We start from the raw sequence: 24317 nt of genomic DNA on the forward strand, positions 1-24317 counted from the left end.
GTGGAGATGAACTGGTTCAGTGTCTCTCCTCTCTTGTCCTTCTCTTCTCTTCTCCCTTGGAGGCATCCAATGTCCTTCAGCATCTTCTGAATCTGTTCCAAAACGTCCTCTCCAGCTCTGGTGACTAGTAGAGGCCTTGTCTTCTGGTAGAGAACCTGCTTAATATCTTATTCAGATTAAAATACATGTTTCTATCACAAAACAATGAGATTCTGGAGCTTATTAAAATTTACATTTTGCCTCATTGCCAATTGACACACATACTTCACTTTTAATACAAACTTCCATTAGTATTTTACTACATGAGCAAACTGCCAATGAGAATTATCACATTGACCCAAGCTTGTAACATACATTCAATGGTCATCTTTGTTCTGAGTACCCAGCATCTGGTTTAAAAATAAAACAACTTTAACCTTTGTTCTCATTACAACAATGACTCAAACATCCTTATTAACCAAAGTGAATTTTTTCCCCAAATATTCCCATATTTTTCTTTTCCTTGTGTATTTAGCTAACTCACACTCCTTTCCTTAAACTATAAATTGAAACTGTAATTATTCTAAGAATTTCCCATTCTTCCTACCTAAATATCCCCTCTAACACAAAAACTAAGGAAACTTAATTCCTATCTTAGCGTGTAGCTGATAGCAAGTATCAGAGTCAGACACCTAACCCATCTCTGGCTATTAGATCTAACTCACCTAAAATTTCTTTTTCTGGTTTGCTTAGTAACTAACTATAAAGATCAAGGACATTAAAGGAAAATTTCTTTATAGATATAAGTTTTGAATGTCAGTATCCAGGCAGGTCACATGGGTAATTCAAATGTCTTAGGCCAGATTTATTCTTCCAGGTGAGACATTATCCAAATATCATTATCCAAATGTCAACCTCAGTCATATTGAGAAGCCACCCCTCTGACTGCCCATCCCTGTCACCTGACATCTTTGGCCCATTGGCTTCCTTGGCTCCAAAAACATGACATTTACCCAGTAGCATTTCCTTTTACTAAAACTCCTGGTATCTGATTTTAAAAGGGTAAATTGATTTTAAAAAGTCCCATGATCTAAAATAGTTTTTTTTACCTAGTTAGAACTTCACCTAGTTAGAACTTCCAGTGAATACAATTCACTAAATTCCAATGATAATCTTAAGGGAGTCCCAATTAATGAAACCCTTACCTAAAGCTTGGATTATCCTTCTGGGGTCTTTGTCTAAAACCTAGTATTCTAACTAGGACTGGGACTGGCCCTGAAGGCCTGTCTCCTACCTCTTACTAGAGACATCCCTTTGTCTGGAATCATATCTATTCTATCTCTATATAGAGATGGTATATCAGATTCTCTTTGGCTAGAAAAACTTCCTTCTAGCCTGTTGTATTTTACAACAAATAAATGCCTCCTTTGTCCAGGAGATTGCACAGAAAAATCTCAAATTATCTTGTGTTTATCATTCTCATATTACATAGTGCTTTTACTTCAAAGCAAACAACCACTGCTTTGGAATATACATATATACATACATACATATATATATATATATATATTATATATATATATATTCAAAATATCCCCAATTCACATACATAGCTAGAAACTTCTATACACAAGCTTATTTACCTACTAGCCATCCTCAAAATACAATGGTTATTTTTGGCAAGGCAATTGGGGTTAAGTGACTTGTCTAAGGTCACACAGCTAAGCAATCACTAAATACCTGAGGCCTGATTTGAACTCAGGTCTCCTGACTCTGGGGCCTAGTGCTCTATCCTCTGCACCACCTAGCTGCCCCCTAACATACAAATTACTTTTCAGAATTCTTGAAAACCATTAAAATTCTTTAAAACCATTAAAGCATCTTAGGTAGCTTTAAATTTCCAACATGCATTATTGATTTCATTATAGCAGAACAGCAATAAGAGCAACACACAAATTACTAGATGGTCCAAAGCAATCCTTCCATTAATACATTATTCACAAACCCACAGACCTATCCCAGAAAGGGTCATACCTTTTCATATTTTTCATATTGCTCTTCAAAGCAATCACATTAATCCCAGGCTTTAACAATACAGTATTTTCAATAACATATCCACAATAGATAACTAAATATTGCAAATATAATGTCTTTGTAGCTACAAAAGAAATCACATAACTGATAAAAACATCTTATTCATCAATGTTACCTCACAATAGGACCCACGATTGCAATTTGTTCAGAGCCCCCTCCCATCACCTGTCTGCAGTTACCAAGAGAGAAGTCCACATTCTTGACTTCTTTAAAATTAAATATACATTCTTAATATACATTAAACATTAAGATTCTTATTTAAAAATCTCATTTCCCTGAGAACAAGAGCAAAATGAATATCCCATCATCTTTACACTTTTGTCTCTTTACTCAGATTCTTAGAATCCAATTTCATACATATGATACATTTAAAACTATTGTAATTACAACTAAACCTCCCAACAGTTTAGTTTGATTAAAAAAAAACCTTTAGAGTACCTTATACAGAGAATCCAGCACTCACATTCCAAAAGCTCTATCCAAAATAAAAATACAATTGTTAGCATTATTAGGTTTAACATTAAAACCAATTAGAGCTTTTCCCAAAAGAAATCAATAAACATCCCTGTATAACCTAGGTATTTCTCTTCTTATTAACACAATACCACTTTTCTTTAACCCAAAAGTGTTGCAGTAAAGTTTTAAAATTCCAAACCATTTAACTCCTTGCAAAAGTTACAATAGTGTCAAAATAGTTTAATCTCAAACTAATTTAACAGTCTAGGTTAATTAATTCCTCCCATTCTGTACAAGTTTTGTCAGAATGTTACAACACTAATATCCCTCTTTTAAAACCCTCAGCGTGCTTTCCAAAACTCTAGCTCAGAAACTTTAAAAACAATGAGAGTCATCACTCAGGCCACATGGCCAGCAGATATTCATTAAACACAATTTCCCTTCAATAAACGAGCCTCTTAACCCATGGATCTTTTATATCTATCTATCTATCTATCTATCTATCTATCTATCTATCTATCTATCTATTTTTTTTCTTCTTTCCCAATTGCATATCCCACCTGTGGAGGGGCTCTTTCCCTTTAAGGCTTAAGCACTTGAGCTCTCCTGTCTATCCCCTCTCCCTCCACAGGCAGTGGGGTTCTTAGGTCTAGGGTTCAAGTCTTAACAAGAAGGTGGATGGGATTGAGACCACCACATGTCCAACTCACCACCCCCTTCCCCCAACCCATAGAGAAAGCATGGAATCTTTCCCAGACACCCATAAGGATAAAAAAAAATCTTCCCTCCTATAACTTCTCAATATTTCCCTTAAAGGTTCTTTCTTCTTTTAAACTCTTCTAAACTCTCCCCAAATCACAGCTTTTTCTCTTTAAGAATCCCCGGCGGGGTAGCTAGGTGGCGTAGTGGATAAAGCACCGGCCCTGGAGTCAGGAGTACCTGGGTTCAAACCCGGTCTCAGACACTTAATAATTACCTAGCTGTGTGGCCTTGGGCAAGCCACTTAACCCCCGTAACTGGATCCAATCGGCTGGCTTCCTTGGTTTCCAGCTGGGAGCCACATGGCTCCCTTGCCCCCCAAAGCAGGAGGCAACCTTCCCCATTTAAGATTTGGGGGAAATTGGGGGTGGAGCCAAAATGGCTACAGGAAAAGAACCTCTCTTACCTGCTCTCTCTCTCAAAACTTATAAAATAAGGACTCTAAATTTTCGAGAGACAGAACCCACAGAGGGATCCAGTGAGGCAATTCTCCAGCCCAAGGTAACCTGGAAAATAACAGAAACGCTTCGCTCCATGGAGTTAGAGGGGAGGTCGCCAGAAACTTCAGCCTCCTGGAGGTAGCCTGAGGGAGCTGGGGAACTGTGGCTCACAGCAGCAAGCAATACCTAACCTACACCCCAGGGAGGACACAACTTGGAAGATCAGTGGGGGGCTTCTGGCTCACAGCAGCAAGCAATACCTAACCTACACCCCAGGGAGGACACAACTTGGAAGATCAGTGCGGGGCTTCTGCCAGAGCCAGCCTGTGAAGCCCAGCCCTAAGGGCACTCAGCAAACAGTGTGGCTCCAGGCAGGCAGAGCTGGTAAGTAGGAGCCCCCAGGCAACTAAGCTTTGAGTATTCAGCCTAGGCAGGGGAGTGGAGGGAGAATTCCGAGGTCTGTCCTGTGTACGTGGAACAGGACTCTGGGGCTCTGACCACATTAAGATCTTGATCATAGTCTAGAACCCCATATAACAGTAGGCCCTTCCCACCCCACCTCAGCCCTGTGGCAGAGGGGTGTGCTTGTGGTCATTCACAGACCAGGAGGGAAGACAGAGCTTCACACACTGAAATCCTTGTGGGTGGGGGGGTGTTCCAATAATACTCAAAAGCTCAGGAAGCACCCCAAAACCAGGTAAAGCCTGGGGAAATGAGTAAATAGAGAAAGAGAGGAACATCATTGAGAAATACATTGCCTATGATCCCAAGAAGGATCAAAATACTCAATCTGGAGATGTGGAAGTTCAAGCTCCTGCATCTAAAGGAAATTGGGCTCAGGCTAACAGAGCTCAAAAAAGATTTTGAAAAATCAAGTGAGGGAGATAGAAGAAAAAATGGGAAAAGAAATGAGAGAGATGCAGGAAAAATATGAAAAAGAAGTCAGCAGCTTAGTCAGGAGATCCAAAAAAATGCTGAAGAAAGTAACATGTTAAAAACCAGCATAGGTTAAATGGACAAAACAGTTCAAAAAGTTATTGAATAGAAGAATGCTTTAAAAAGCAGAATTGGGGGGAAGCTAGTTGGCGCAGTGGATAGAGCACAGGCCCTGGAGTCAGGAGTACCTGAGTTCAAATCCAGCCTCAGACACTTAATAATTACCTAGCTGTGTGGCCTTTGGCAAGCCACTTAACACCATTGCCTTGCAAAAATTGAAAATAAAAGCAGAATTGGCCAGATGGAAAAAGAAATAAGAAAGTTCTCCGAGGAAAACAAATCCTTCAGATGTAGAATGGATCTGAGGGAAACTGCTGACTTTACGAGAAATCAAGATACAATACTTCAAAACCAGAAGTATGAAAAATTAGAAGAAAATGTGAAACATCTCATGAAAAAACAATTGATCTGGAAAACAGATTCAGGAAAGATAATTTAAAAATTATTGGCTACTTGAAAGTCATGATCAATAAAAGAGTTTTCACCTCATTTTCAAAGAATTCCTACAGGAAAATTGTTCAGATATCCTAGAAGCAGAGGGAAAAATAGAAATTGAGAGAATCCACCTATCTCCCTAAGAAAGAGATAAAAAAAACAGCCCCCAGGAATATTATAGCCAAGTTCCAGAACTCTTAAGTCAAAGAGAAAATATTACAAGCAGCCAGAGGGACACAGTTCAAATATCATGGAGCTGCAGTCAGGGTCACACAGGACTTAGCAGCAACTACATTAAAGGCTTGTAGGGCTTGGAATATAATATTCTGGAAAGCAAAATAGCTCAGAATGCAACAGAGAATCAAATACCCAGCAAAACTGAACGTCCTCTTCCAGGGAAAAAGATGGACTTTCAATGAACCAGGGAAATTTCAAATGTTTTTGTTGAAATGGCCATAGCTGAACAGAAAGTTTGATCGTCAAATACAGGACTCAGGTGAAGCATAGAGGGTGGAGGAGAAGGGTAAAATATGAGGGACTTAATGATGATGAGCTACATGTATTCCTGCAGAGAAAAATGATACTGACAATACTCATGAGAAACTTCTCATTTAATGGAGCAGGTAGAAGGAGCTCTTATAGATGAAGCACAGGAGAGAGCTGAATTTGAAGATATATTGTAAAAATGGAGTAAATGGCTAAAAGGGAAATGTAATGGGAGTAAGATAAAGGAGAGGTGGAATAGACTAAGATATTTCAAATAATAAGATCTTTTTTTTTATTACAATGAGCTATTGCAATGATATGGAAGGGGGGAAGGCAAGGGGGAATGAGGGAACCTTTGCTCTCATCATAGGTGACTAGGAGAGGAAATAGCATACACACACACACACACACACACATATTCAATGGGGTATAGACATCTAGAGTAAGAAGAAGAGAAGGGGGACAGGGGGAAGGAGGGGATGTGAGTGATAGAGGAAAGGGTGGACTGTGGGGGTGAGAGTGGTCAGATATAACGCATTTTTTTTTACTTCTTACAAGGGGCTGGGATTGGATGGCCTGTCTGGGACCACAGGGCAAGGTTGTTGCTGGGCCTAAGGGTTGGTATGTGGGATTGGGGCCTCTTGGCCTCAGGGCTGGTGATCTGTCTGCTTATCACTCAGCCACCCTACAGCACATTTAAGAAGAGGAACAGAATGAAAGGAGAGAGAAAATATAGTATATGGTAGTGGGGAAGTACGAATGGAGGGAATTGCAATCAGTAATGGCAATGGTGGAAAAATGTGGAAGTAGCTTTTGTGATGCAGTTATCATAAAGAAAGTGATTTGCAGGGCAAATGTGGTTGGGTGGCTTGCCCTTGGCCCCACAGCTGGGTGATTGCTGGGTGTCTGAGGCTGGATTTTGACCTGGGTACTCCGGGCTCCAGGGCTGGTGCTGGCTGCCCCTACTATTATTACTATAATTTTATTTTATTTTACTTTTTTTTGGTTTTTGTGGGGCAATGGGGTTGGGGTGGCTTGCCCAGGGTCACACAACTGGGTGATTGCTGGGTGTCTGATGCTGGATTTGCGCTCAGGTACTCCTGGCTCCAGGTTCAGTGCTCTGTCCACTGCACCACCTGGCTGCCCCTATTATTATTATTATTATTATCATTATTTTCATTTTTATTTTTTTCTCTTTACTTTATTGCTCATGAGGGTTTATATTTTGGGGGGGTAGGGTGTATTATGTTTATTCTTTAAAAGAATATTTTAGTAATATATAAAAACATCATTTGTACAAAAATAAAAATTAAAAAAAGAAAAAAGATTTGGGGGAAATTGCTGGAGCGGGAACCCAAATCTCCCTCCTTGGGGTACCCTCACATCCTCTGGCCTCTCCTTTGGGATAGCTCTCCCACATGGAGGACTTCGCAGGCAGTCCAGGGTGGTTCTGGCCATCTATGCTGCTGTGGAAATCACCCCTTTACCACGTTTCTACTTCCAGAACATTTTTTTGGTTTTTTTTTTTTTTTTTTGCAAGGCAAATGGGGTTAAGTGGCTTGCCCAAGGCCACACAGCCAGGTAATTATTAAGTGTCTGCGACCGGATTTGAACCCAGGTACTCCTGACTCCAAGGCCGGTGCTTTATCCACTACGCCACCTAGCTGCCCCCTTCCAGAACATTTTAATAACTCTTCGTTCCAAACCTGGGCCAATCTTCCCACGAATCTCTGAGATATTTCCCCAGCAATGAACACCAAGAAAGTGGACTTGAAATCAGACCATTTGCATGCATGATTTTCTTGTGTTCTTCCTGAAAAATACCAGGAAGAGAGATTTACATTAGTATCTTGAGATGAGCCCCAAAATTGTTATAAATGGCTCAAGAATACTTAGTCCAGAGTGATTAAAATGGTTTTTAGTAAGATATCTTAACAAAATGGCACACCTCTGTCATGGTGGGAGAGAGGGGCTGGAATATTAACTCTTAAGCAGAAATATTCCATTCGGGGGAAGGAAAGGGAATGTGGAAATCAAAAATATGAAACTCCAAAGTTTGTAAAAGGATGAATGTTGAAAAAATCTTTGCATGTAAATGGAAAATAATTGATATATTTTTTTAAAAAAAAACTGGCATCCTTAGCACAGGATGTTAGGCGTTGAGGGGAGAGAACCACAAGGAGACCTTGAGAGCAGCATTATGGGACAATATCCCACTCCCTAGAGAGAAGATGTTATCTGTTTCCTTTCAGGGCCCTCAGGTGTAAATGTAACTGATATTTGGGAAAGTAAGGCCCAATGAACAACATTGAAAGGAAAAAAAAATAAAACCAGTTGGATTAATAAATAACATTAGGAAATATCCTATCAATCAAGCTACCAGGGGAATTTCTGCATAGAGCTAGAAAAAAATAATTCATCTGGAGGAGTAAAAGGTCTGGATTATGAGGGGAATTAATTTTTAAAAGCGAGCACCAGATCTCAAACCACTCTAAAAAGTTATAATCATTAAACAGGATAAGAAAAAAAGTGCCTGATCAATGGCATAGATTACGTAAGCAATAATCAGAAACAAATGAGCCTAGTGTGGCCTAGCTTGTGATAAAGCCAAAGATCTCAGCTCTTGAGAGGAATACTCATCAGTGAACAAAAAACTGTTGGGAAAAGTTGAAAGCGGTGTGATAAAAACTGAGAAAAAGTCCCACCAGGGTCACATCCAGGCACTCCGGACCCGATGCACCGTACACTTTGGTCCTCAGTTTCCCCTCGTAGGCCTTGGTCCCATTGTCCTCAGGAGGCTTCCTGTCTCGGTGCATTCTGGGAAGTGTAGTTCCGGTGCTGTCGATGCGCAGGCGCGATTTCAAGAGCGTCTGTTCCCTTGTGTGAGAACTCTGGGATGCGTGGAGGTGTCACTGCGCACGTCCTGAATCGGCGCTAAGGCTTACATCAGGGAGGTTTGTCTCCCCACTTCTGGCCGCCACCCCCTGCTGGGGCCAGGGAACCGTGAACGTGCAAAGTGATAATTTCTCTCAACTGGCAAGTAAAGAGATGGGCCCTAAAGTGGGTCTCGGGGGGATAGCTCCTCCTCCGCCCCATCCCTGGTCCCCCCAGACTCCGTCCCATCTATCTAGGGCGGTGCCCAAGAATCCCAGAAGACCCTGCGGTCCGGCATGGAGGAGTCCTCTACACAGCGGCCCTCACCACGTGTCCTCACCACGTGTTCCCTCTCTTTGAGTCCCGTATGTATGTAATAATCTTGGGCCCTTCTGTCCGCGAAGGCTATGGGCATGCGCGTGAGAGTCCATGGGAGGGCAGTGTTGCATCCCAACGTGTCTGACCATGTGACGTCATCAGATAGCCATCATTTCAGCCACAATGCCCTCTGTCAAAGGGCTGAAGGGATTTCACTGATTATTGACTTTCTGATGAATCAAGGTATTGTTATTCTTGTAAATCCTCAGGTAACCTTCCCGCCCTTTCAGTTCACACCTATTGATCACTGCATACAAGGCTTATTAAGGCTTCTAGTATACCCCACACAGCCTGTAGCACCCAGCTCCACTTCCATCATCTCCTTAATTCCCTATGAAGCTGCCTGCTTTACTTTCATAGATCTTTATTTAGTTGTCATTTTCTTTTCTTAATCATTCCCCTTCACCAGATCCTCAGTACCTGTTTGACTTCACCAGGAAGAACACACAATTGACTAGGATTCATCTGCCTCAAGGGTACGTAGAAACCCCGACTCTGTAGTCTCAAATCTTACCCCAAGGGCTTGGCTCCCTTCATTTTTAAATACTCCTCTTTGACTCAGTCCACTGTTAATTTTACTAGTGGTACCCAGTCTTGGAGTCTGCTGGGAAGATAGCCATCATCATCTTTAGCTTCCTCTAAAGAGTCACAGAATTTACAAAGCAGGGATGCAGTTGTACCTGCCCCAGGTGAATTATTTCAGTTTGGTTCTGTCTGCTGGCACTCTTTGTTTCCCCAAAGCATGTATCAGCTTTTCAGCAACTAGAAAAGATGATTGTCTGCTATTTGGGGAGTAGTCAGCTGTTGCTGACAATGAATGCTATATTTTGGTGAGACTATTGTGTCTAGTTTCTTCCACAGATTCTGTTTCTGAGCCCTTGCTGCTTGAGCCAGAACATCTTAGAAAGCCCTGTTGTCAGCTCCAGCAAAAGGATGCCTGAATTACAATAAACCTTTTTCTCCTTTTAGTCATGAAATAAAGGGGAGATTTCTTATGTTACCTAAATATTTAGATCCTCTCTTTGCTCCCCTGCCCCCGCTTGACACTACTGCTATGGGGACACCCCTCTGCCTAGGCGTGTGGCTGTCACTGCTCTGCTAGTGATCTAATTTTGGGAACCCCTCTGATATTTCGGTGTCCTCATAAGGTCAAAGCTCTTTTGCTATGCCATCAGAATCAAGCTTTTTCTGATCAGAGATTTACCAGATATGAGATTCCCTGCAACATAAAGACTAGGTTACTGTCAAACATTGTTCCATTTTTAACTTATTAACCCTATTCCCAGACATAACTACCTCCATGATTGCACCTCTTCTTAGACATGACTAAACAGCCCCACAGTAACCTCTTTGACACTCCCTTCTCCTTACAAAATCCTGGCCACATTTTCTATACTACTGGTTCCTCTTTTATGAGGGAAGGCCCCTGGTACACAAACACTGCTGAGGTTTTTGGCTATGATGCTGTTTGCCCAGTCTCTTTGCCATTCAGTCTCAGCACTCTAGTTGCTGAATTCATGGTACTTACACAAACTTGCCATCTTGCTGAGGGACAGAATATAATCAAGAATCTCTGCCTATTCCTGTTATAACTTTGGAATTTGTCATACTTTTGGGATGTTATGGCTACAGAGGAATTTTCTAATTTCTTCTGATTAAGTTATTTCCATTATATATACATTGGTGAACTCCTATCTTTCCTAGGACTTCCTTGTGTTATAGTTATTTTCCACTGTGCTGTCCACACTTTTGTTTTGAAGGGTAACAGTTTAGCCACTGTTGTTGAAAAAAATTGCTGTCCTTAAAGACAGACACCACACATGTTTCCTCTCTCTCTCTCTCTCTCTCTCTCTCTCTCTCTCTGTCTGTCTCTGTCTCTGTCTCTGTCTCTGTCTCTGTCTCTGTCTCTGTCTCTGTCTCTGTCTCTCTCTCTCTCTCTCTCTCTCTCCCCTACAAGAATCCTCGAAGACACTGCAGGGTCTTTCTCTATCTTACTTGATTCAGATTGCAAAATAAATTCTCAAAACAAGTAGATATCTCAGGTCTGGGTAACTGCAAAAGGCAAACCCCTCCTTCCTCCTACATTTATCATGGGGAGGGGGGACTTTTTAGTTCACAAGGGATTGTTGAAATGGTTAGAAGAGTGTGGGTTGCCCTTGGCATTATCCTTATTACTATATGTATTCATGCTTCTTGCCTTGATAGGCATTTAACCAACATGCATTTTCTGCCATCACTTTCAATAGTCATCCTCTAGATTATATTCCTCCTGAGCACTTGCAGATTGGTCTAAATTTGGCTGTTATAGGATCTGCTGCATTATCTTTTATCAGCTCCCTTCATTAGGTTGAGGTCTTTGCTGTGAGGCCTTTGCTGTGGGTTTCTAAAATTCTCCTGCTTTGCCCCTACTACTAACATTGATTCAGACATAGGGATTCATTTCATTGATACAATCCTTTCCAAAATTTATTCTTGTCTCAGAACGAGTTCTGGGTTTCATAATTCTTACCACTCCTAGAATTCAGGTCTGGTTTAACTTATGAATAGAGAAGTTAAGACCCTGATTGGTAAGTTATTTACTTAAATAAACTTAAAATGGCCTGATGTACTTTCTTTTGATTTGTTTTAACTTTGTTACAGACCATGGTACCTCTTTTCTTTCCAAATGCTTTGACTACTCTCCTATTATGTAATGATTACAATTATCCCACCTATATTAATAGAGACTGAGTCAGAGCTCTTAACCAGTGACACTTTATTTAAAGGTCCACATTTGATCTAATGAAGTGGACTTCAGATCTAACTCATGACCTGAGATTCCCTCCTCTTCTAAGACCCTACTTATCTGTTAAAAGGGTTGGTATCTAGACATTCATGAATGGCTTTCTGAAAGACAGAATAATTTCATTGGTTGATATATATGAGGCAGCGGCTAGAATAAGCTAGGATAAGCAAACCGTGCAACCAGGATCACATGTTTGGTCAAGAAATAAAGATCTGCTGACTAAGTGATCATAAGATTGATGGACTTCTTCCTAGGAGGTGTGGTACAAGCTATACATACTGTCTAAGCACTCATAAGATGGTCTCTTGTTCATACTGGACAAGAGAGAATGTCCAGATATAAACATAAATTGGAGGATTTTCCACGTAGTTGAGTCACCTTTGCCACACTGGACTTTGTCACCGAGACAAGGAAAAAGAGGGTGGTGGACTTTAGCAAATTTCCTATGATTATGCAAGTGGTCTTACAATGTGCAGTTCTTGGTTCTTGGATCTAGCCCCTCTGGAATCATATGAAACTGACTAATATTTATTTGAATAGAGTGGAGGTCCAAATGAATTTTGTTTCTCTCATATAAGGCTGAGATCTTGCTCCCTGCTATATTCTTCACTACTAGGAGGAGAGACTACAAAGGAACTTGATGACATGTAAGTTGCAGGACAGAGGGGTCCTTTGGGCTTTCTGGAGATAAGGTCTCCATCAAGAATTTCCAGGGGACTAACAGTACTTTCCAAGTACTTTCAAATACCCTGAATGCAATCAGTATTGGGGAAAGAAGGATGCCTAAATACAACACTCCCATGTGAACCATGCCCTTAGTATTCTTTATTAGTGTTTTCCTTTATTATCTTTCTGTTATTCTGCTTCTTCCCTTTCCTTCCCAGGCCATTACTTTCAGGGGGATTGGAAAAAGGTTACTACAATTAGTAAATGACATGATGAGGTAAGGTAGGCTTTGTATCTCCTTAAAGTTACTGGACTTCAAGATCATTGGATATGTTTTCACATACATTAAGGACACCTCGACCCCTGGAAATTTGTCCCTGTCACAAGAATGGTGCCAATGAAGGTCAGGTTTGCCTCATCTTGGTAGGGAACTTTTCTATTCTAGCTTTAGCTCAGTGTATCTAGAGGCCCCAAGAAGAAGGTCACTAAATTGAAATTGCCCTACATAAGTAGCCTTCACCCCCTAAAGAGTGACTATACTTCATTTAAGATCAATAATTCCTGGAGAGAATATTATGCCAAGACTTGAATTGCCATGGTAGCTGTCAGTACACTTCTACCACCTTTTCCATTTTGTATTACTCAGGACCCTGACTTTTCACAAATTTAGTGCTCAAGACTGATCTCATAATGTTTTCTTAAATCTCACTGATCAACAGTAGCCCAATTCAAGTTTCACTACCTATAAAAGGGAATATAGTCATTTTGATACATCTTGAAATTTGATTCCCATCCTTAAAGATCTACTTTTTTTGATATCCATCATTCAGACAGGAGCATCCCATTAATCAGTTTTCATCAAGCATTCCAAAATGACCAGAGTAAGAGGTCAAGCACTTTGGGGGAATTCTTTGTGAGCTCTTTATCATTACCTTAAGGTGGATATATTGACTTTAATCTAAGTCATCCACCACTTTAGACCACTATACTTCTAAACACAGATCATAGAATATTAACCTAAAGTCAACTTTAAAACTTTAAAAAATACCAAATTTATCACTTTTACCCAGTTGAGAGTGTTCCTGAATTTTCCCATATGGACTAGGAGCAATTAAGCTTTCTTCTCTTCATAGGTTTACTTGTACACATCCCATTGCCCATCTCTAAGAAAAGGGTTAAGAAAGCTTGTATTTCATCCAGGTTCGTTGGGTTAGACATAATCTCCTTTGCTGTTGGATATCTCTTGAGGAGAAAAACCAGTATCCTAGTGCCTGTTGAAATTTACTTCATCCCAGATCAGTAGATGATTAAGAGAGTATTTGTATTTACACATTCAACACACAGGATAATCAAGCGTCCAACAACACAGATATGAACAAGCACTTTTCACTGTGTCTGAGAGACTTGGCCTTCCTCTCAAATGGTCTGATTCTGCGAGGCTAATGAGAATTCAGCAAAGATTGGTCAGCACTTCTGTGAAGTATCTTTTATAAAGGTTTATAAAGTCCTGTCATTTAAATTTTCTTCTTCTTGTTCTATTGTGTTTTAGTCTTTGTGACCTCATTTTGTGTTTTCTTGGCAAAGATACTGAAATGATTTGTTGTTTTCTCTTCCAAATAATTTTGTAGATGAGGTAACTGAGGCAAAAAAGGTTAAGTAATTTGCTTAAGGTCACACAGCAATTGTCTGAGGTCAGATTTGAACCAATGTATTCCTGACTCCAGGCCCAACACCCTATCTCTTGTTCCGCTTAACTGCCTTAAGTGGGGAAAATAGATAGGAGGAGGGAAGGGGGACAATTGCAAGGTCATTATTGTCCATAATCAAAAGATATGAACAGTTAACACTCTTTGAAAGACTTCCAAGCTAACAATTGTGAGAAAAATGTTTCTTAACACTAATAGAGGGGCAACTAATTGCCACAATGGATAGAGCACTGGCCCTGGAGTCAGGAGGACCTGAGTTCAAATCCAGCATCAGACACTTAATAATTAATTGTGTGACCCTGGGCAAGTCACTTACTATATTTCCCCATGTATAAGACACACCTTAATTTGGGGGCCTGAGATTTGAATAAAAATGTATTACATAAAGTTATTGAACTCAGGTTTTATTCATCATAAAATTCATACAATTCTTCATCATTGTCAAAAGTCCCATCCATTAAGTTGTCCTCATCTGTGTTTGTTGACAAATAATTGTCTTAGAAGAAGCTCTGACTGCTCTCCTGCCTGTGCTCTGGTTTGTGGTTGACCACAAGCACTCCCTGGGCAAATCTGGTGTGTGGATGCATGCTTAGTCCATTCCATTTTGTGAACCTGAAGCATCAATTGGGTCCTCCTTTGAAATCAGTCACTTTTTTTTTCACCAGCAAGTCTTCTTGTCTCTTGCTGAATGAATCATCTTTGTGGACACGGGAATTCCACTTGCCCTTTACTCTTCAATTCACCTCTTCAATTCCCTCTCTAAATTAGACCATTTTGCTGACTTGCCTCTCATGGCCTTCTTCTGCCTTGACATTTTCAATAGGGTTTCTTGTTGCTGTAACCAGTCCTGGATTGTTTTCTCAGTTAGAAGAGGACCAAACTTACATTCAGCAACACAATTTCCATTTACTTTTGCAAACTGGATCATTTTGAACTTGAATTCAGCACTATATGAAAATCTTTTTTGAGTCATTTCTGGGCAGAATGTGAGACAGAACATAACCCAATATATCAGCAACAAAGGTGAAACAGAAAGACAACAAACACAAAAAGTGGGAAATGCAAGTAAAAAAATCTACAGCCACTGTATAAGACATTTCCAGATTTTAGACCCCAAATTTTTTGAAAAAGGGTGTGTCATACATGGGGAAATAGGGTAACTCCATTACCTTGCAAAAACTAACAAAAAAAGCCATAATAGAGAAATATAAATTAAAATAATTCTATTTTTTCACTTCATGATTGACATAGTTGGCAAAAAAGGAGAAAAGACAAATGCTGCTGGAATTTTGGGGGAAACACATTAATTCATTGTTAGTGACCTATAAATTGTTATAGTCATTCTGGAAAACAATTTGAAGCTATTCTCCTAAAGGAACTAAATAATGGTGTATATTCTTTGACCCAGCAATGCTACTATTAGGCCTATACCCTAGGAAGAAGAATGAAAAGGGCAAATATTTTATATATAAATAAAATATTTAATAATAAATAAAATATAATTTATATAGTATATATATATTATGTAATATATAATACATATAAATCACATAGTGTTGAGTATCTGAGGAGAGATTTGAACTCAGGTGCTCTATTGTGCAACTTACCTAGCAGCTGTTGTGTTGTTTTAAGACTACTTAAGGGAATGATTTCATAGGAATTTGTGAAGATTTCTGAAGAACTGCATGATCTCTGATTCAGAGAAGTAAACAGAACTGGGAGAAGAACTTTTGGTATAATAACTGTGCTATATAATTTGGGGTCATGTGAAAATATATTTTATTTGAAGATATATAGTTATTACAAGAATTTTTAAAATTTCTTTTAGTGGGAGGAAGAAAGGTAGTAAGACATTAAAAGAAGTGCTTGTTCATTGGAAATAATTTTTAAGAGTCTATTGCAATATTCTTGGTGAGAGGTAAAAAGGCCTTTATTAAGAGTGGCTGTTTTATGAGTAGGGAGAAGTGGATATAGTTAGGTACAGTTTTCCAAGATGACTTTGCCTTAAATTTTAGGTGTATAGGAATATGATAAAAATAATCAAGATGTATAGCAAAACAGTTCTGGATTATGAATAGTTGAAGATATGTCTAACTCATTCTTCTAATAATCTTGAGAAATCAGTGGAGTCAGTTCAGAAGATATATATCTAGAATCTAAATTCAGTAGGAGGCAGTGAGAGTGCTTCCAGTTGAGTGGCAGAGGACACCATTATGGTGAATTCTAATCCGATCACTTTAGGGGATAAAACAAGGAAATTGTCCTTTTTTTCTTTAGGGTTTTGCAAGGCAAATGGGGTTAAGTGGCTTGCCCAAGGGCACACAGCTAGGAAATTATTGTGTCTGAGACTGGATTTGAACCCAGGTACTCCTGACTCCAAGGCAGGTGCTTTATCCATTATGCCATCTAGCCGCCCCGGAAATTGTCCTTTACTTAATTAATTTATTTTAATTTTATTTATTGACTTTAATTAAATTTAATTAATTAAATGATTTAATTGCCCTTTTCTAAAGAAAGGCCTTTTTTTTTTGTACGTCACCGATCCCCTACTTTTCTAGAAATGAGGAAAAGGCTTCAGGAAAAAAAAATATTTTTAAAACTATTTCTTCTGGGGCAGCTAGGTAGCACAGTGGATAGAGCACCAGCCACTTAACCCCATTGCTTTGCCAAAAAACCCTAAAAATATTTCTTCTAAAACTAATATGAAAGAATTATATTGTAAAGAACTTTAAATATCAGAAAGGACTCCATTTGATCCTAAGTTCAGCATAAAGAGACCAGAATTTTTTGAGTAGAGAGTGACATGGCTTGACCAAGATATTGAGGAAGTCATCTTGGTTGTTGTGAGAGGATAGATTGGAATGGAAAAGAATGGATCCCAAATCTGAAGGATATTATAGTAATCAAAGGATATCAACTCAAGGGAAGAAATACAAATTGAGCAGAGACAAGATGGTAGAAGGGAGACAGGAATTCCTGAAAGCTCTTCCCCCAAACCCCTCCAAATGCCTTTAAATAATGACTAATCAAATTCTACAGTGGCAGAACCTCAAAAAAGACTGAATGAAACAATTTTCAATGCCAAGACAACTTGGAAGATCTGAAGGAAAGATCTGTTACACAGGGGTTAGAAAAAAAATCACAACCCAGTTGCAGCAGAGCGAACTAGCCCTAGCTATCCAGGAACAGACCTTGGGGCACCTGAGGCTTGGGGGCACCTGAGTCCATGGAAGCAGTGGTGCTTTTTAAACCTCTCAGCCCAGGGATTTCCAAGGACAGTTAGGAAGCTCAACAGGAAACCTCTGCCACACCAGAGTGAGAGGGGAGCCCAGACCAGTGAAGGTCTCAATGTAGACCTGGCCCTGGGAACCATGAGCAGGTTTGGGGAGCCATCCGGCTGGGAGTCACCTGGCAGTGAGCCACTTGGCAGCTGCTGCTTTGACATTGTTATGCCCTCACGTGGTAAGGGGGTCAGGGGAGATTGCAGAGGTCTCTTTGCTAACCTTGAGGCAGGACTCCTTTGCTTTGCCCATACTCAGATCCAAGTTGCAGTCTGGGGCCTCCAGTCCTAGGAAGGAGCTTTTTTGTCATAGTAGAACAGGGCAGAAAGGAGTGCTTGTGGTCATCCTCAGACTAGAGCACAGGCTAGGAGAGTAGTTTAGAAATTGAAGTAATTATAAATACATACCCAGATAGTCCCTACCTTCATGAAGTTTACATTCTAATGTGCTAGGATACCACATAAAAGAAAATACAATAGGGTGGGGATACCCATTGGAATTCAGGGTGAAGGGTGTGATAGAAGACAGAGACACAAGACAGGGAGAATGTGGTGATAGGACAAGTCCCACTTTCCTCATTTTTCCTTTCTTAAAAATTTCTCTTGAAGATGTCTCTCAGTTTGACCTTAAAAATGATAACTATATTAAATATATATATATATATATATTAACTTTCAGAGTTTGGATTTAAGAAACCACAGAACAGAATTAGATTAAATACATATTTACTAATATTTCTCTAAACTTGCTGATTATACAGACTTTTAGGGATTATGTGTTTGGCTAGAGAACCAAAACCCAACATGAAATCTTGGAACTGGGTTTTTTAAATACCATTTGACTAAAAGAAGGTGAGAGTTGAAAAGCTATTTCTGGTTTGTCCTTTATTTATGCTTGTAGAGGGTAAGGAAATTCTAGGGGAGCTCAGTATCAGAAATTCCATTAAAAGAAGTATCTTATCAGTTATGCTAAAGACCTTCCCGAAGCAAAATTAATCTTTACCTTTCAGGATGTTGGCACACCTAGTGACCCTCAGTACAATGGAATATTTTATTTTATTTTATTTTTCAAGGGAAACTGTTAATCTTTCTATTTTTTTACTTATTTATTTATTGATATATTTCTAAGATAGTCTTATTGTAAGAGCAAATATAATCCCCTTTTCTCCCCACAAAAATAAAAAATCTCATGAGAACAAAGTGAAAAAAAATGTGCTTCAGTATGTGTTTCAATACCATCAGCTCTGTCTCATGGTGGATCACATTATTTATCATAAATTCATCAGAGAAGTTACTTCTACAGTTGATATTGCTGATTGTAACTCCCTCCATCCATTTATTCCCACTACAAGTTATTATATTTTCTCTCTTTTTGTATTTTTGTATTTATTTATTTATTTTTAGTTTTTGCAAGGCAAATGGGGCTAAGTAGCTTGCCCAAGGCCACACAGCTAGGTAATTATTAAGTGTCTGAGGCCGGATTTGAACTCAGGTACTCCTGATTCCAGGGCCAGCGCTCTATCCACTGTGCCACCTAGTCACCCCTTCTCTCTCTTTTCACTCTGTCCCTTGTCAAAAGTGTGCTGTGGGTAAAGCTGAGTGGCACAGTGGACAGAGCACCAACCCTGGGGCTGAGAGGCCTGCATCCCACCCCAGAAATCCAGCACCCATCCATCCCCAAGATTCTGGACAGGCCATCCAATCCCATCACTTTGCAAAAAGTGCAAAAGAAAATATTTTATATCTGACTATCCTCTCCCATGCACCCTCTCCTCTATCCTCTACCTCCCTCTCCCTTCCCCTCATCTCTTTTCCTTTTTCTTTTAGATTTCTATGCTCTATTAAGTATGCATATTGTTTCCTTTCTGAGCCATTTCCAGTGAGAATGAAGCTGCCTCATTCCCCCCCCCTCACCTTCCCCCTTCCATACCATTGAAAAAGCTATTTCTAGACTCTTTTGTATGAAATATCTTAGTCTATTCTACCTCTCTTTTCCCATTCCCTTTTCACCCACTGACTCTATTTAAAAAAATTATACCTTCAAATTCAATTCTATCCTGTGCCTCAACTATAAAAGCTCCTTCTAATTGCTCTAATAAATGAGAAGGTTCATATAAGTATTATCTGTATCATCTTTCCATCCAGAAATACACACAGTTCATTGTCATTAAATCACTCATAATGTACCCTGCTTGTCCACCCTCTCTATGCTTCACTTGAGTCCTATACTTGAAGACCAAAATTTCTGTTCAGTTCTGGCTGCTTCAACAAGAAACTTTGAAATTACCCGGTTTCATTGAAAATCCATCTTTTCCCCTGGAAGAGGATGTTTGGTTTTGCTGAGTAGTTGATTCTTGGTTGCATTCCAAGCTCTTTTGCCTTCCAGAATATCATATTCCAAACTCTATAAGTCCTTAATATAGATGTTGCTAAGTCCTCTGTGATCCTGAATACAGCACCATAATATTTGAATTGTTTTGTTCTGACTACTTGTAGTATGTTCTCTTTGACTTCTGGAACTTGGCTATAATATTCCTGGGAGTTATTTATTTATTTTTGGATCTCTTTCAGTAGGAGATTGGTGGATTCTCTCAATTTCTATTTTGCCCTCTGCTTCTAGGATATCAGTACAATTTTCCTGTAGAAATTCTTTAAAAATGAAGTCAAGGCTCTTTCCCTGATCATGACTTTCAGGTAGCCCAATTTTAGATTGCCTCTTCTCAATTTGTTTTCCAGGTCCATTGTTTTTTCAGTAAGATATTTCAAGTTTTCTTCTAGTTTTTCATTCTTTTGATATTGTTTTATTGTGTCTTGATTCCTCACAAAGTCATCAGCTTCCTTTAGCTCCATTCTACATTTGAAGGATTTGTTTTCTTCAGAGAGCTTTCTTATCTCCTTTTTTCATCTGGCCAATTCTGCTATTTAAGGTATTTTTCTCCTCGTTTACTTTTTGAACTGTTTTTTCCATTTGACCTAAACTAGTTTTATTATGTTGTATTCTAAAGCATTTTTTGGATCTCCTTGACTAAGCTGTTGACTTGGTTTTCATGTTTTTCCTGCATTCCCTCATTTCTCTTTCCATTTTTTCCTCTACCTCCCATGTTTTCTTTTTTTCTTTATTTATTTTGAATTTTTACAATTTCCCCCCTAATCTTGCTTCCTTCCCTCACTCCCACAGAAGGCAGTCTGTTAGTCTTTACATTGTTTTCATCATATACATTGATCTAAGTTGAACATGATGTGAGAGAAATTTTATCCTTAAGGAATAAAGTTTAAGAGATAGCAAAATTGAATAATAAGATAACATTTGTTTTCTTTAAATTAAAGGTGATAGCTTTTGGTCTTTGTTCAAACTCTACAATTCTTTCCCTGGATACAGATGGTATTCTCCATAACAGATACCCCCAAATTGTGACTGTTTCTTGCACTGATGGAATGAACAAGTTCATTAAGGTTGATCATCACCTCCATATTGCTGTTAGGGTGTACAATGTTCTTCTGGTTCTGCTCACTTGATTTTCAAAATCTTTTTTGAGCTCTGAAATAGCCTGAGACCAACTTCTATATTTCTTGGAGGATTTAGATGCAGAAGCTGGAACTTTCTTGTCTTTTGATTGTATGTTTTGGTCCTCCATGGGACCAAAGAAATTGTCTATGGTCAGGTTTCTTTTTTTCCCTTTTTTGCTCATTTCCCCATCCTCTGCCTAGTTTGGGGTGCTTCCTGAGATTTTTAGTCTTATTGGGACACCCCTGCAAGGACTTCAGTATGTGAGGCTCTGACTGCTCTTCTGCCTGTGCTCTGGTCTGTGGATAGCAAAAGAGGACTCCCAGACTGCAACCAGGGTCTGGATATGGACAAAGCACAAGAATCCTGTCCCAGGGCCAAAGGAGAAACCCAACCCCCTTACCTTCTGTGGGCTGAGCACTCTGGTTGCAGCTGCTGGACAGCTCTGTGCGCCTGCTTCAGTTTCCTGGGATCTGGGCTACAATGAGGGCCACACTAGCTTCCACTCACTCTGGCAGAGGTTTCCCTGATGATCTTCCACACTGTGCTTGCTGTTCCCTGTGTTGCCAGGTCAGAAAACTGCTTCTTCTGCTGGGCTCCCCAGGATCCAGGTGCTTAGGTACTCAGTGGGCTGTTCCAGGAAGGCTGGAGGGAAGACTGGAGCTCCTTCACTCCAATGTGATGATCCTGGTTGTGCTGCCACCCCCTTCCCCCCCCCCCCCCCCCCATGGAAAAGAGTTTTCCCATGATTTTCGAGTCTACTTTGGGCTGGAGAATTGCCTCATTGTATCTTTCTGTGGTTAGTTAGGGAATATTTTTGAGAGATCTCCTAGGAAAGGATGTTCTCATGCTGCCATCTTGGCTGCACCCTGTGGGATATTTTAAAAAGTGATCAGTCCTCTTAATATTCACTTCTGTTGTTTGACAATCGTTTCACTTTCTGTCTTTCAGACTACTTTACCTCACCCAAGGCTCTCCCAGGTGTTGTGGGGTTATCAGCCCCCAGGTAAATAAACCTTCAGGAAGGCTTAGCTACAGCAGCATCTGTGAAGATAGAGGGGCTTTGAAAAACCATGTATCTGAGAGGGAGAGCTGATACCATGTGGCCTGGAGAACAAGGTTGTTGGGGAGTGAAGGACTACAGGCTAAGAGAGCCCCAGGAGAAATAGATTATTAGGAGGACTTTAGAGACCATCAAAGCCAGTCTATTTAGTATGAAAATGGGGAACCTAAGTCTTAGAGAAGAAAATAGTAGAGCCAGAATTCAGAGGAAGAGAGAGAGAGAGAGAGAGAGAGAGAGAGAGAGAGAGAGAGAGAGAGAGAGAAGGGGAAAGAGACAAAAGGAAACACAGTTTTATCAATCAGTAAGCATTTATGAAGTACCTTTTATATACTGGGGAGACAGACACAATAACAAAGTCTATGCTTGAGGGTGAAAGTGAGGAAAAGATAGAATCAAGGGGAGAGACATATTGGCCCTGATCTGATATGACAGATATATAGACAGTTAGAGATTGAGACAAAAATAGGGTTGGTAGAGGAGGAATGGAGAACAGAGGGAGGGAGGGAGAGAGAGAGAGAGAGAGAGAGAGAGAGAGAGAGAGAGAGAGAGAGACAGAGACAGAGAGAGAGAGAGAGAGAGAGGAGAGAGAGAGAGAGAACGAACTGATTAGCGCAGACAGAAAGAAAACAAAGAGGAAGATGAGAAGGTAATTAAAGGCAGAGAGAGAGTCAAGAGTTTTTAGGGAGTCACATTGTTGGAGTTTATTTTCAGCTTGAGCAGAGTGAAGAATTCACAGCCTCAGTTATCCAGAGTTAGGGAAGACTGTAAATTTATTTACATTAGAGCAAAAATGAAACTTCTCCAATCAAGCTGAATTCTAGGAAAGAACTAGCATGGTAGTGAAGATAGGGCAAGAAGGTGGGAAGGTAGTGGTGAGCTGTGAGGAATTGGAAAGGACTTGGGAAAGTCTGCCTTTTGTTTACGTGTGGTTTAGGGAATCACATCAGAAATTATCAAGGATAGTTTTGCTCATTATTTGGATAACATTGTTATCTCAACATTCTTGTGTGCCTCAGGGGCCCAGATGGTTCTGGTTCATATCCAGGGCATGACAACTCTGATGTAAGGCATGGGGAAATCTTCATAGGATATAGAATACATGAATATGGGGAAGATTTCTGACGAGACAATCTATGTCACATATATATGGGACAAAGTTGGTACAGAGAGGTACAAAGTAGCATTTTCCTAGTGATGTTGGGAAAACAACATAGCATTTGTAATAGGTGAAAAGTCAGCAGAGAAACAAGTACAAGTTAACTATTTGCTTTCTGCCTAGTATTTCTTTTCTTTTTTTTTGGTTTTTTTTTTTTTTGCAAGGCAAATGGGGTTAAGTGGCTTGCCCAAGGCCACACAGCTAGGTAATTATTAAGTGCCTGAGACAGGATTTGAACCCAGGTACTCCTGACTCCAAGGCTGGTGCTTTATCCACTATGCCACCTAGCTGCCCCTTGCCTAGTATTTCTACAGTAATCAAGACTAATCAGAGAATGAGGGAGAGCAGAAGTTTCAAGACTTTCAGTCAGGCATATTCTTCTGGAGGGCACTGGGGCACCTAGTTGATCCCCAGGTAGAATATCAGTGCATTCTGCCTTCTATCTTCCTCTCTCCCCACACTGGAACCAACTCCTTTAAAATCTTTCTATGGGAGAAACACTTAGATGACTCTTTGGGGCTTTATTTTGTTCACCTTTATCCAGGAAAGTTATCTTAGGTCCTTCTTTGATTGGTTGGGCTTGTCAGAATAGATTCATTTAGTTTCTCTGATGCCATGTTTTCTTCTGTCCCTTCTAGGAAAGAGAAGGAATCTGAAAAGAAAAGAGTAATAAAATCTCTACGTTTTTGATGTTTGCCTAATTTAGGCATGTAATTCGTATCTCCCAATCAGGACTTATATTTGTTGTCTTGCATGTAGAGCTTATTTCAGGAGGGAAGAGGACAGATCATAACATATCCCCATTATCTCCCTTTCTTCTATTTTGTTTGTTTTCCAGCCTTTTCAAGAATGAGAACTCACATTTGGTTAAAAAAAAACAAGTCCCACAATAGTAGTTGTGCTTTCAATATCAATTGATTAAGGAAATATGTGGATAACCTTAGGGGGCAGAGGCAACTTGGCAGAAAAAAGGCAACAACTCAATTGAGCTCCCCTCCCCAGTTCCTCTAAACAACTTAAAATAATTCCATAAAACAATTCCAAGGGTGACAGAACCCACAAAAGTTGGGATGAAATAATTTTCCAACCAGACAACTTAGAAGGTCAGCAGGAAGGGTCTGTTGCACAGTCCAGTGCAGGTCACACCAGCACAGATCAGGCCCCCCAGAAAACCAGGAACATCCCTTGGTGGATACTGAATCAGTAGTGACAACAGCTATTTTTAGGTAGTAACTGATCAATTGATTAGAAGGAGATAT

General features: G+C 39.9%; 1 protein-coding gene across 4 annotated transcripts in view; it reads left to right on the plus strand.

The window, feature by feature from the left end:
• The first annotated feature begins 8499 nt into the window (after positions 1 to 8499).
• The window catches only part of LOC141508661 (interferon-induced very large GTPase 1-like), a 67005-nt gene continuing 51187 nt past the window's right edge, over positions 8500 to 24317 (plus strand). The window contains exons 1-3 of one of the 4 annotated variants that reach the window (XR_012474472.1): positions 9089 to 9373; positions 9480 to 9586; positions 9759 to 9821. The gene's annotated coding sequence lies outside the window, so the exon portion shown is untranslated. The other 3 variants (XM_074217482.1, XM_074217481.1, XR_012474473.1) reach the window with 3 other exon arrangements.

The sequence above is a fragment of the Macrotis lagotis genome, chromosome 1 (genome assembly GCF_037893015.1).
Source record: "Macrotis lagotis isolate mMagLag1 chromosome 1, bilby.v1.9.chrom.fasta, whole genome shotgun sequence".
Lineage (NCBI taxonomy): Eukaryota > Metazoa > Chordata > Mammalia > Peramelemorphia > Peramelidae > Macrotis > Macrotis lagotis.